Source organism: Clupea harengus, chromosome 20 (genome assembly GCF_900700415.2).
Source record: "Clupea harengus chromosome 20, Ch_v2.0.2, whole genome shotgun sequence".
Classification (NCBI taxonomy): Eukaryota; Metazoa; Chordata; class Actinopteri; order Clupeiformes; family Clupeidae; genus Clupea; species Clupea harengus.
This window is the reverse complement of record NC_045171.1, coordinates 17,178,465-17,190,785: the sequence shown is the minus strand read 5'-3', so window position 1 is coordinate 17,190,785 and position 12,321 is coordinate 17,178,465. Positions and strand designations below refer to the sequence as shown.

General features: G+C 43.1%; 1 protein-coding gene across 4 annotated transcripts in view; it reads left to right on the top strand.

The window, feature by feature from the left end:
• slc36a1 (solute carrier family 36 member 1) overlaps positions 1-12,321 on the top strand; it is a 45,879-nt gene that overhangs the window by 18,328 nt on the left and 15,230 nt on the right. The gene's annotated exons all lie outside the window — the stretch shown is intronic.

Sequence of the window (12,321 nt, the reverse complement as noted above, 5' to 3'; positions counted from 1 at the left end):
TTGTACAGTATTTTCTTCTTTATCTTTTCCACTGAATGGACATAAAACAGCAAATTGTGTCCCGAGGTTCACACTGCCTATGATAAATGTGAAGGATGTGCCGACTGCTTTTGGTGAAAGCGAATGTCCTTAGAAATTCTGTGACATTCGGCTGACAGCCATGTCCTCTCAAGTGTTTATGTTTGACTGTGTGTGTGTGTGTGGAGAGAAAGAGAGGGAAAGACTGTGACTTTTGTGTGTGTGTGAGACCATGTCTACGTGTTTGACAGTGTGGCAGCGTGTGCGCATTTGTGTGTGTGTGTGTGAGAGAGAGAGAAAGACAGAGATAATAAGAGAGAGGCTCATATGGGGGACTAATCAGGTTTGATGCATGCGCATGCGGGAGAGCACCAGAAATAACTTTTAGGGCTGCATGGACAGACATTTTTTGCCGTATCGATTTCCTTTCCTTCAGAGGGTGCTGGAGGGGTTTTTAATTCCCCTTTCGCGTCTCCTCTGCCTGCTGCTCGCGTGAGGAGTGAGCAGATACCTGACAGGCCAGACAATGTGTTGATGCAGTTCCTCCATTGGCCACCAGGAGGAAGTGTGTCTTATTTGCACATCTCCACCAGTTGCTAGGCCATGTGTTTTGTTGGTTATCATAGTCTTCTTCTCTCATTCACTGTGGCTCCTTCATTCTAAGGCTTATTGTCCTCTATTCTTACTCGCTGTTGTCTGTATCTTTTCAGCCTACCAACCCCCCCACCCCACCCCCCCCACCTCGCTAAGCTTACAGCTTTTCTTATCTTGTCTGCCTTAGAGAGTGTGTGTGTAGGTGTGACCAAGAAAAGTTGCTGTTTGTTGTTTACAGAAGGGGGGGATGAGTCATTGAAAACCTTATTTGCTAAATGCTTTTGAACCGGCTCGCTGGGCTGGAGTGGGAAATCAATTTCCCGCCGCACGTTGCCTCGGCAGCGCCCGCCGCCACTCTGTTTGATGTGATGCACACACTCATTCAGCCCATTATGACGCCGGCCGCCACTGCTGCGAGGTGAATGGCCACTTGTGTGTGTGTGTGTGTCTGTGTTCCAGCAATGGGACTTTAACTGCTCTCAGTTTCTCTCTTGCACGCACACAAAGCACGGATTGATGTTCTGCTCAAAAGAGGCCTCCGCTCGTATTGACCCCAGGATCATCACTGGCTGTTCGCTAAATTGACCGGTCCACACATGGAGTTGCACCTGCTAATGGCTCCGTAGAACATCTTTTAGGTGTGTCACTGATGACATGCCTGATGGAATTAGCTATTTCGACATCCAAGGAAAATGGTTAAAAGGTATTTAAAGGAAATCTGTATTTACCCTGGCATAGTTGAATAAGGAGAGTTCAGTACACAGAACTGACATACAGTGAATGCCAATGCGAATCCTAGGTATGTCCTAAGAGGGTGGTAAAATGGGCCAAATCCTAAACTGTTTCTTAACAGTCGTGACTCATTAATATTTATTCAAAAAATACTGAATAAATGCATTCTATGGCACCTTCAAATTAAATTTTCAATTTTTTTTATTGAATTGTATTCACACACATGCATGGACTATTAATCCCTTTCTTGGCTTGTAAAAACACACTCTCAAATGAAAGGTTTTATGCTTTCAATCAAAGCTAAAAAAATTGGGAGGTGTTCACCAATTGACCACCAATTCCTCTTATTTTAATGAATGTCGGAAAAAGATCAGAAAATTTAAATGTTTGTATTTCTTTATATTGCTGCTCTCGGACAGACTGAGGATCAATCACAGGGCTTCCGGCCAGTAATTTGCAGGTCAGCCATTTGGAATATCAATCAGGCCTGATGTGAGTGAAGAATATGTGCTCTGTGTGCTGCGCCATTGCAAATAGATTCCTCCAGAAGGACCTAATCAAAAGAGTGCGCCCGCTGCAATCTGTTGTCACTTCCTGCTGAACGCTACTTTAAAAGGAGAGATCCCCGCCTCGCTGCCCATCTGGCTCACACAGGCAATCTCCTGCTGGTGTGTACGCATACACACACACGCACAGACACACACACGCACACGCACACACACGCACACGCACACGGGCGCACACAGGCACACCTAGCAATTCATCACCACCATGTCAGAAGTTAAGGAGGAGTTAAAAATGATGTCTTCATTTAGTGGACTGTCAGCTGCTGGTTGCTACAGGGAAAAGGGGTTGAAGTCTTAATTGGAGATCGCAAGGGCCGTGCTAGATTCAGGTCATCGCTAGCGGTGGGCCGGTGATGAATGTGGAGGTGAGGAAAATTGGATCGAGAACACAGAGAGAGAGGCATCTCAGGACGCACCAAACTTATCCGTGTCGGCAGCAAACTTTGCTTGAGCAGCATCTGTCCTTCCTCAGCTTGTTTCATTTGCAGTGGATTTTTTTTTTAAAACTTCTTCCATTTCATTTCATGCTTTCTGTGACAATTCTCTTTTCCCCCTCGTAGTCACAAGTTACCAGTGTGCCTTCCTATGGCAGATATATCTGTTCTTCTCCTTGCTCTGTAGATCATCTTTAATGCAAGCCCTGCATTTAATGATGGAATCTCTATGTGCCTGTGTGTGTGTGTGTGTGTGCGTCCACGTATCTGTGTATGTTTTAAGATGCAGGAGAGAATTAATAATGGATGCATGCATGCATTTAATCCGTTATATCTGCGTGGGTATGAGCTCCACAGCTATAGGACATGCCTGCGTTTGTTATGTTTTGCGTGCGCTAGATCCTGCTATATCTCCCCCTCGGCAGGCACGGTTGTGTAGCAGGGTCGAACGTCTGTGTTGAAAGTGCCCTTTGCTTCAGAAGGAAGAGTAATGCAAAGAGACTGGGAGAGCACAGAGTCCCCATTACACCCAGCAGTACCTCTAGAGATAGGCTTACAAGTTTGTAGCTTTTTATTTATTTTTTTAATTTATATTTTATTTATTTACTTTACTTTTTTCATTGCTTGGTTTGGAGGAGGTTGTTATATCAGTTTGAACCACAAGTAAGGTACAAATCTGAGATAGGTTAGACGTGTTTTTAAGGCGTGCTTCGTTCTTGTCATTTGCAGTCATGGTAACTTCACTTTAAGACTTCGGTTCAGTTCAGTATTTTTTTTTTTTGCCAGAGGCAGTGGACTGTTTATGTTTTCCAAGGACCAACTTTAAGACTGTGATCACCCGTATCAGTTTCAGGATGGATTGAAGCTCCCTTCAACGTCGACACCCACTCCGCGGCATACATATTTATTAGCTTTCAGAAGACTCAGTCTCGCCTTATTTAGATACCCATGTACCTGTGTAGCCATCCGCTGGGAGAGATGAAGACGTCAGGTAGCGGTGTCCCTTCCCAGCGCCGAGTCCCTATGGTGATGGATGCTGCACATCCATAGTTTATGTGGGTGCTGGAGGATGAGCTTCTTTCAAGTATCTCTCTCCGATGTGGCACATAGTCCACTGAGTTTGAGTAATGGGTGCCATTGTTTGTTTGTGTCTGTCTGTCTGTGTGTCTGCCATTCAGAATATCTATTTGACCCCAATTTGCATGCAGAGCATCTCTTGAACCATATGTGAGAGAAATATAAAATAAACATTGAGCATTTTTGTTATTTATTTTTTAAACCTTCTCAAATGAACTTTATATATGAAGGCAGATATTCAAGGTGAGTTATTTTTGAGGGGGAGGTTTGAAGGTGTCCTCTTTGAATGCTCGGTTATTGAGTTCAATATCCATTGAATTTACATGTAAAACCTCTTGACTGACTCCTTTTCAGGCCGCAGCAGGATTAAATAGGTCAATACGACCATTTGAAAGAGCGAAAAGTCGATGGCTTCCTATTTGTCCTGAACGATGGCCTTCTTCCAGACATCCCAATCCCCTTTTATTTGTGTAAGGTAATGCATTTCCATCTGTATTAGGGTGTCGTTATTTATGCAGCACTTCATGGGCCTCTGTCAAGTGCTGCATTGTATGTGATTGTGGCCAATTGGAAATGGTTTAGCCTTTCTTTCTTCTCCCAGTGTGCCAGGTTTGTTGCTGTCAAGCCTCCAGGAATTGTAAAATAACTAGCCCGATGTCCCAGGACAATCAGGATTTCCCATCGGGCCACCACATTGTAACAACACCCTGTCTGACGGGTGAAATGATCCCCGAAGTGAAATCAAATTCCCCCTTCTCTTCGCTTTTCCTGCTCTTTTGAGTTTGATCACCAGACGAACAAGTTGTTGGTCATGATGGTTTGTCAGTAGAAAGTGTGTGCCTTAACCGGAATGGTACTTGGTTGAGTTTGAGTCCTCCACCACACCAGCATTGCACGCTAAATAGTGCACCAGAAAAGCAGAGATCAATTTTGATTTGCAGACATAACGGACAAACATGTATATCTCATAACATAGCGTTTACACCGCAACATGATATGAAGGCTTTAGGCAACAGTTAACAAAAGGCCTGGTGGAAGGGCAACCAGAGCAGAAGAGAAAATGAAAAAAAAAAAACTGATGGATGATGCTCTTGCAGGTTGCTTGAATGCGTTTATACTTAAAATACTGGAACATTAGCCTACATAGTCTAATGTTAGACCGCTAAATATGTTAAAGGCTAGATTAAATGTTACAAGCCTAGTCTATAGGGAAAAAGATAACGCTAGCCAGCATTTAAGTTTGTGGTTGTGTGGTTTATTCTAAGACTGAATAGCACCTCCTCTCCAAGCCTACATATCAGTCTCTCCTGCTTCAGATGAACCCCCGAAGGGCTCACAGGGATTTAGAAATGTTGCCAGTTCTGACTCTTGATGTGCCGTCCAAATGACTGAGCTGTCAGTGTGCGTGTGGTAATGTATGTGAGTGTCTGTCTGTCTGTCTGTCTGTCTGTCTGTCTGTCTGTCTGTCTGTCTGTCTGTCATTCGGTATCTCATCAGAGTGCGTGAGCGTGTGTGTGTGCCTTGTCATGGCATTTCTCTCACTCTTTCTTTCGGTGCAAGTCAAGCATTGCATCATGAAAGTGTTCTTGCTCTCACACACGTACATACATCTCCAGCTGTCTCTATCAGCGCCAACAAGCTTTCTACAAAGAGCATCGGAGATTACCTCAGTCTATTTATTCATTTCCCCAGCCCTCTCTCCCTCCTTCCTTCTTCCCTCTCTTTTTTAACGGTGCCTTACGCTTTTTCTCAACAAATGCAGATGAGCACAGAGGGGGAAAAAAATGGCTTCTTTGCATGTTAATGAGTGTAGGTAAAGTCAGCCTTTTTAATGCTATTCATTTGACTGTAAAATTAGTAGTTGGAGATGCTTCCGCTTGGTAGTCGTGTCACGGATTGGATCTAAGATTGCTGCATCTTTGGCAGGCAAAAGCGATCTGTATTCATTTATAGGGTTATCTGTCTTACCCGGGGTTAAAAGTTTACTTCCTCATCCAGCCGTTGCGATGTACTACTGTGCAGGTCTGTTTGTTACTGTTCCTCCTGTTCCTCCTCTGCTGAGTGGGTCGATTAAGGTCCATCGGCTCACTAGAATTGTGGCCGTCTTCTGAAAATGAATTGATGGACCTTCCTTCTTCTTGTTCTGGTTGGGTGTGGGAATTGCTAACCCCAGCCCTCCACCCAATTGCCCTACACTCCTTCTAATCTGTACATTGCCCTTAATGGTTCACATGGTCCCCTTTGGGATGTTGGCACAGTTTTCTTTCTTTTCTGTCTGTCTGTCTGTCTGTCTGTCTGTCTGTCTCTGTCTGTCTTTTTATTTATTACATTATATATAATAGCTGTTAATTTGCTTCTGTAATTCAGGCGACAGTGACCTTGTCAGATTGCTCACTTTTGTCCATTGCTGTGACATTATAACAGCACAAAGTCATTATTTTCAGTCGTACCTCAAAACAGTGTGTCCATTACAGTAGCCTGAGGTTATTTATGCTCAAACCTCAAATCAGATTAATGAAGAGACAGATTGCTTCTCTCTTGTGTTTGCTGCCTGGGGCTGAGTCAACGCTGTTCACTTACACAGAATCTTCCGGGGGTTGCAGTGGGCGTTTGGCAGAGGCGTTAGCAGCATTGTTAATCATGTCATATCCTTATGCATGTCAATCCAGCTCTGGACTGGAACGGTTCAGTGTGGGCTTCAGCGCAGCAGGCCTGCTGCCTACGCCTGCCAATCTCCTCATTAGATCGCATCTCGTTTGCCTCTTTTGAACACCCTGCTTTGGTGAGATTTTCATGCTGATTTAAGGGACTTTTTGGCTGTTGCAAGAGGCGTATTATCTCTCCGGCCCTGGAGAGTTGGAGGCGTGTGTTGAATCGTTGATGCCTTTCAAACGACTTACTTATTGGGGAGGGGGGTGGGTCATAGCAATGACTTTAGGTGATGCAGGTAACCAGCCAGGTGATTGACTTGGGACTTGGGAAATCGTCATACAGTGCCAGCAAGTCAAGTCACATTTATTTATATAGGACATTTAAATACAACAGGGTTTGGGCTTGTTGAGGTGAATCATTTGACAACAATAATAAAGAAGAATTCAAAATAATACAATAAGAGATTTAAAAAGACTTTAAAAAGACTATAATAAGATATTTAAACACTAAAAATAAATAAAACATTTAGGACATGTGAGAGCAATAAAAGTGTAAGAATTGAAGACCAAATAATAGCAAGATCACACAAAGTAATACCATGCGACAACACTAAGTCTAGGAAATTGGCATGTTCATGCGTGGGAGCAGGGAGTGATTGTTTCATTCTTGCCCAATCAGATGGAACTTTGGAGCCTGGAGTGTTTTGTTAATGCTTGTCCTCAACAGATTGGTCTTGTTCTTGGACAGTGCTTTTATTTAAAAAATAAAATGTTATTGATGTGCTGATGCTGACCTTCGCATTTAACCAAAAAATTAAATTTTGAGTTGGAAGAAAATTGAAACTCAACCAGCACTGAGCGTTAACAGGAGCATGTAAGAGAGGTGTCCACTCACTCAACTGTACTTAAGGGTACAATGAGCCTGCAGTCTTGGGCCAATTGTCATTGGATCAACTGGTATTGGCCCGCTTCCGTGGAACAGGAAACCAACCTTCAAATTTGGACTGAGAAAAAGCAGGCCTTTTTTTTAACAAACCTAGAGTTGTGACTGAGTCATCAGTGTATCTGCCCACAGACAGACAGGTACACAGGGCAGGACATCCATCAGATTTGGCTCATTTAGATAACGAGTTTATAAGTACAACATTTCATCTTTTATGTGTGTAGGCAGGAAACAATTTCAAAAGAGCCTCAGGACTCTTTAGATAAATCTAATTCTGAAGACAATGAAGAGGCAGAGGTATCCTGAGAATATTATGAAACATTCAGACATTCATCTGTTATTATTTTGTATCTTTTTATTATGTCTTTAGTATTATATTTGTTGTTCTGCAGCAAAGGCATGGTTATGAGCTCTGGTGTGTGTGTGTGTGTGTGTGTCTGTCTGTCTGTGTGTCTGTGTGTGTTTGTCTGAGTGTGTTCATCTGTGTGTGTTTATCTAGAGCTAATACACTTACCACTCACTGGCATCCAATAGTCTTGTATCCTTCTTCTTGAGTGCACAGATTTCTAGATCAAAGTGTTTGCTGGAAAACATGTGCATGGAGGAGTTTGTGAAAGGCCTCATGGGAAACCAGGAAAGAGGAAGTGCACACATGCTCACTCCCTGCACCTGATCTTGTACACACAGGTTAGAATTAGGCCTGCAATGGCAGGTTCCCACGGCTTCTTGTTATTCAGACATGATGTTTGGATGGAGTCCACGTTTCTGATCCTGAGAGGTTGATTGTCGTGATCAAAATACCTCTAGGTTCCACAAGGGTGCTTTTTGTGTTGATAGAGCCAGATTCTCCATTAGCAATGTCAGAATTTCCAGCACCTACACTTGCATGATGAGCACAGGAAAACATTCACGTTTCCACTCTTGGAAGGGTGATTTCACACAGTCATTTGCATTCCGTTCATCCATCCATCCATCCATCCCAATAGATTGCTGGGATGTTGGCTCAGACTGCTTCTGCTACAGAGCCTCGGTGTGCAGTGGGGGACCTGATAGTCTGAAAGTAACACTTCCCCGTGTGGTGGTGGTTTGCTCGGTGATGCGTCTTTGTGGGTGGTTAGTTATTTCCAGTGCAATGGATGAGATTTTAGGCAGCTCAAACAGCCCATGACATCAGTGGCGGAGATAAAACTGCTGCAGATAAGAGCTAGCGTTTGAATTGAACCTTTAGCAGCAGGACTATAAACAAATGGACTTCATAGTGTGATTTTTTCGTTTCACTGCACTAGGCCTTTCAATTGACTACCACCTGGAGGGAAGATTAGCTAAATGACAAAAATCTATGTGCCTTTGGCTGAACATAAACACACACACACACACTCCCACATCTTGTGATGTCAGTCCGTCCTTGGAAAGATTTCTGCTGTCTCTTGTTCATTGTTTTTCATTTTTCTTTTTCGTCTCTGTCTATTATTTTAAATTCAGATCCGGCTGGTTCAAATAATCAAAAATTCCTGTTACCCATTTGCTCACTTGCATTTGACAGCTTTGTGTGCAGAGTTGGAAAAGAGACAATCCCGATAATCCGGGAGTCTGTGTATATTGGTTTGTGTTTGATTGAGCGTGGGTTTGTTTGCAATGAGTGTCAGTGTGTGTGTGTGTGTGTGTGTGTGTGTGTGTGTGTGTGTGTGCGTGCGTGTGCATTTGTGTGTGTGCATTTATGCAAGTTTGTAGGTTGGTTTATTTGGCTGTGTGTGTGTGTGCATGCCCTCAGACGGTGGAAGGAAAGCATCTGATGTCATCCTCAGGTGTGAGGTTCAGTGATGCAGAGCTGTAACATCAGCAGTGTCACCGCGTCACGACCCACACACACACCACCTTCACCTCTCACCTCGACTCTGATGAAGGCTACTAGGCATCATTCAGGCAGGGGGCAAACAAACAGGTGTCTCATTCGCTCAACGGCACTGGCATCCTGGCCTCCTAATATGGCTGTAACATGCAAGTGGGGGTGTTCAATTGATCATTTTCCTGTCACTCAACTGGTAGGGCAAGGCTCGAGCAACACCACTGGGTCATTGCTTTCATACCAAGGGAGCACACATATTGATTGACTAAAATAGCGTGCTAGCAAGCGTGTATGCTGCTTTGGATAAAAGTGTATGCTGAATGAATGAATGTAAATGTCAATATAAGTGTATGCATAGGCAGTGTGATATGGTCTGAAAAGCCATGGTTGAGAATCAGCTAATTGCTAATTGGGTATTTCAAGGTCAAGGTCAAGAAGAGCTGAGATTTGAAGGCCAGCTAACCTAAAACAAGTGACTCCTTGAAGAGTTTAGCAGATATGCAGTTGGATCCTTATATCCAGAAATTGTGTGGATAAATGGTCTGAAACAGAAGCAGACATTTGTATCGACCCTCGTCGGGAGGAAAAGCTGTGGCTCCTCTCTTTGCTGGGATTAGTGAGTTTGCCTGAAGCTGCCTCAGTGGCTTTGATCATTCTGTGATATTGGTCTGTGCCCACAAAACCATGAACCCAGGAGAGATTCACAATGAACACTGAAAATCATGGGAGGTAACTTGAGACATACACTGAATGGGAAGTGTTCAGTTTTCGACCACTCTCATTTTTTACTGTTATCAGCTTTTCCTGCCCCACCACCACCACCACCACCACCACCGTCACATCAGGTGATTTAAATGTGGCTTGGAGGCTGGCTGTGTGCTGGGCTCATCATGTTCCCCCTGCCTTGATAGTGCCTCAGGAGGAATACAGCGCCTGATCAGATCTCTGTTTAACCAGTGAGGGGAAACCTTGTTGACTTGTTCAGACGTGTGGTAGAGTTTGGCGCCTCTGTGTGCCTCCGAGTGCCAGTTGCCCTTATGTTTTCAAACATTTGCGGGCAGCCATGGCACAGTTTGATCAAACTATTTGGTCCCTTTTAATTAATTTCTCTCGTTTGTCTCATTTATATGGTCCTGTTTAATGAAATGCCTTGTGTCTGGAGAGCACTTGCTATGAGAGATGACATTTGTTCTGATTGCTGTTTTCTTTTTTTGACAAAAGCAGAAATGAGCGCAAATTTAGTGAAATGCTTGATTAGCCTGGATTACTCTTCTGTTACTCTCACTTTGTGAACTGGATAGCTGTGGTTCCTGCTCGCCCTGGAAAATAAATAATTTGTTCCATTAAAAAGGTAAAGGTTAAGTATTTCGCAGATGCTTTTGTCCAAAGGCACTCAGAGAAACATCTGGCTTTGGCCAGGAATCAAACCCCCCTATACTGCTTGGAAATCAGCAATGCAATCCACTGTTCCATCAGTATCATATTACCATGGTATGTGGCATACGGGTAAATCTCTGATAACAGCTAGTCATATAAACTTAATGGCATGGTTGAAATGACAAACAGACAGACAGACAGACCGGAAAATCTCTGATAACAGCTAGACATATAAACTTAAGGGCATGGTTGAAATGACAGACAGACAGACAGATTTGTTCACCAGCTATGGCACCTACCATCGGTCTACCTACTGTAGTATTCAATTCACTGGGAAAAGAGAGGGATGAAAAACAACAATACCAAAAACGACAAGGAGCACTCAAACCATTTTACAAGAGCGCTACACGGGATCAGTACGGACATGTCGGAGTTGGAGTGATGTCAATATATCAAATGGAGCACCACAGACGGGTGGAACAAAGATCAAACGTGCGCAGTCACACTAATTACTTTTTGGGTGATACGCATGCTTTATGGAAGCCAGGGTCAAACAGACCAACCTGTATCCATAGGAAGACGACCCACATCTGATTCTGAATGACCCAGGGAAGAAGCACAAGATTCCTTTTTTTTGGATCAGACAGGCCAGATTTCCTTCATCCAGTGCCCCCGAAGACACGTTTCAATTTCAGTAAATGAGATTTTTTTTTTTCAATTCCGCAGTACCTTAAGGGAGCAGGACTAGAGAAGAGACATGTCTCCCCTCTCCTAATTCACTCTCTGCTTTGATTAAGGGAGTCTTTAATTAACGGGAATTGCACAAAAAAAAAGTCTGTATCCATGCCCATGTACCCATGTCTCCCTCTCTCTCATATATATGAAATGAGATCATTGAACTTTCTACTTTTTAATGCATGCTCATTAGAGTTACAGAAATGTCTATGCATTTAGCTGTCAGTGTTGTTGATGAAGGTTTGATATTGTATTTTACCATCTGCTGCTGGAGTGGTTTGAATGACTGGAATGGCAAACAAATGATTACTTGGTCATATTGGGTGCACTCTTGAGGCTTACTTCCATCACTACTGGGATAAAAGTAAGGCAAAGTTTAGGCGAAGTGAGTCTTGCTCACTCTAATTGCTGCATGTAGCATCTAGGCTAATTAGCCATAGCTGAACAGCTTCTCAAGGTAAGCTTGGGTCATGTAGCCAATTCATTCGGTAGCCTAGATCGTTGCCAGAAGGTTCCATCAAGTTAGACTGTAACGTAGCTATATGATGATAAAGTTCAAAGTACAGTTATACGATGCAGCTTCTCATGACATGCCATTGCCATTTCTCAATAAAATCTATTTAACTGTATCTGAGCTTAAAATATTCATTCAGCTCACTTAGATTTGGACGGATGCGGCTCAGTAACCACTATCTGCATGCATGCAGGCAAAAGCATCATTGCAGTTCCTATTATCAGCCTTTTTTGCAGTGTCTTACTACCTCTCTCCTCTTCAACCAGTGAAGGGGATTTCAAACAGTGTAAACTATGGCCAGACGTGAGGAGTGTTCAAATATGATTGACTCTGTAAACATTACTTAAGCTTATGAAGCTTGATACATACTCAGAGTTCCAGTCGCGTAAGTACTGATGCCATATGTCTGCAAGCTAATCCAATCTACATTTTCCTTACTTTACCATGATTACAAGGCACAGTTGGTTCCTATTATAATTATATTTGACTGAATGTACATCTCTGTATTATATTTTATGGCATGTGAACAATTTACGGTAAATGGACCAGATTTATATACCGCTATATATGAGAAGCTTGTAATGATGGCATAAAACATCATGTGTGTTTTAGCAGAGCATTGACTACTCTGCATTCAGTAATATAATGCGTCTCTGGTTGCATTCAATGAAGAGACTTCTGTTTGACACAGATCTAATGTGTGTGTGTGCGTGTATGGAAAGGTCATCGTTCAGGGTTCTTCATGTGAGCGTGGCATGTTTTCTTCTTTCATTCATGGTTTTCTCTTTAAGTGAATCTGATGGCAACAAACCTCTTCACTCACAATTCTCAGTA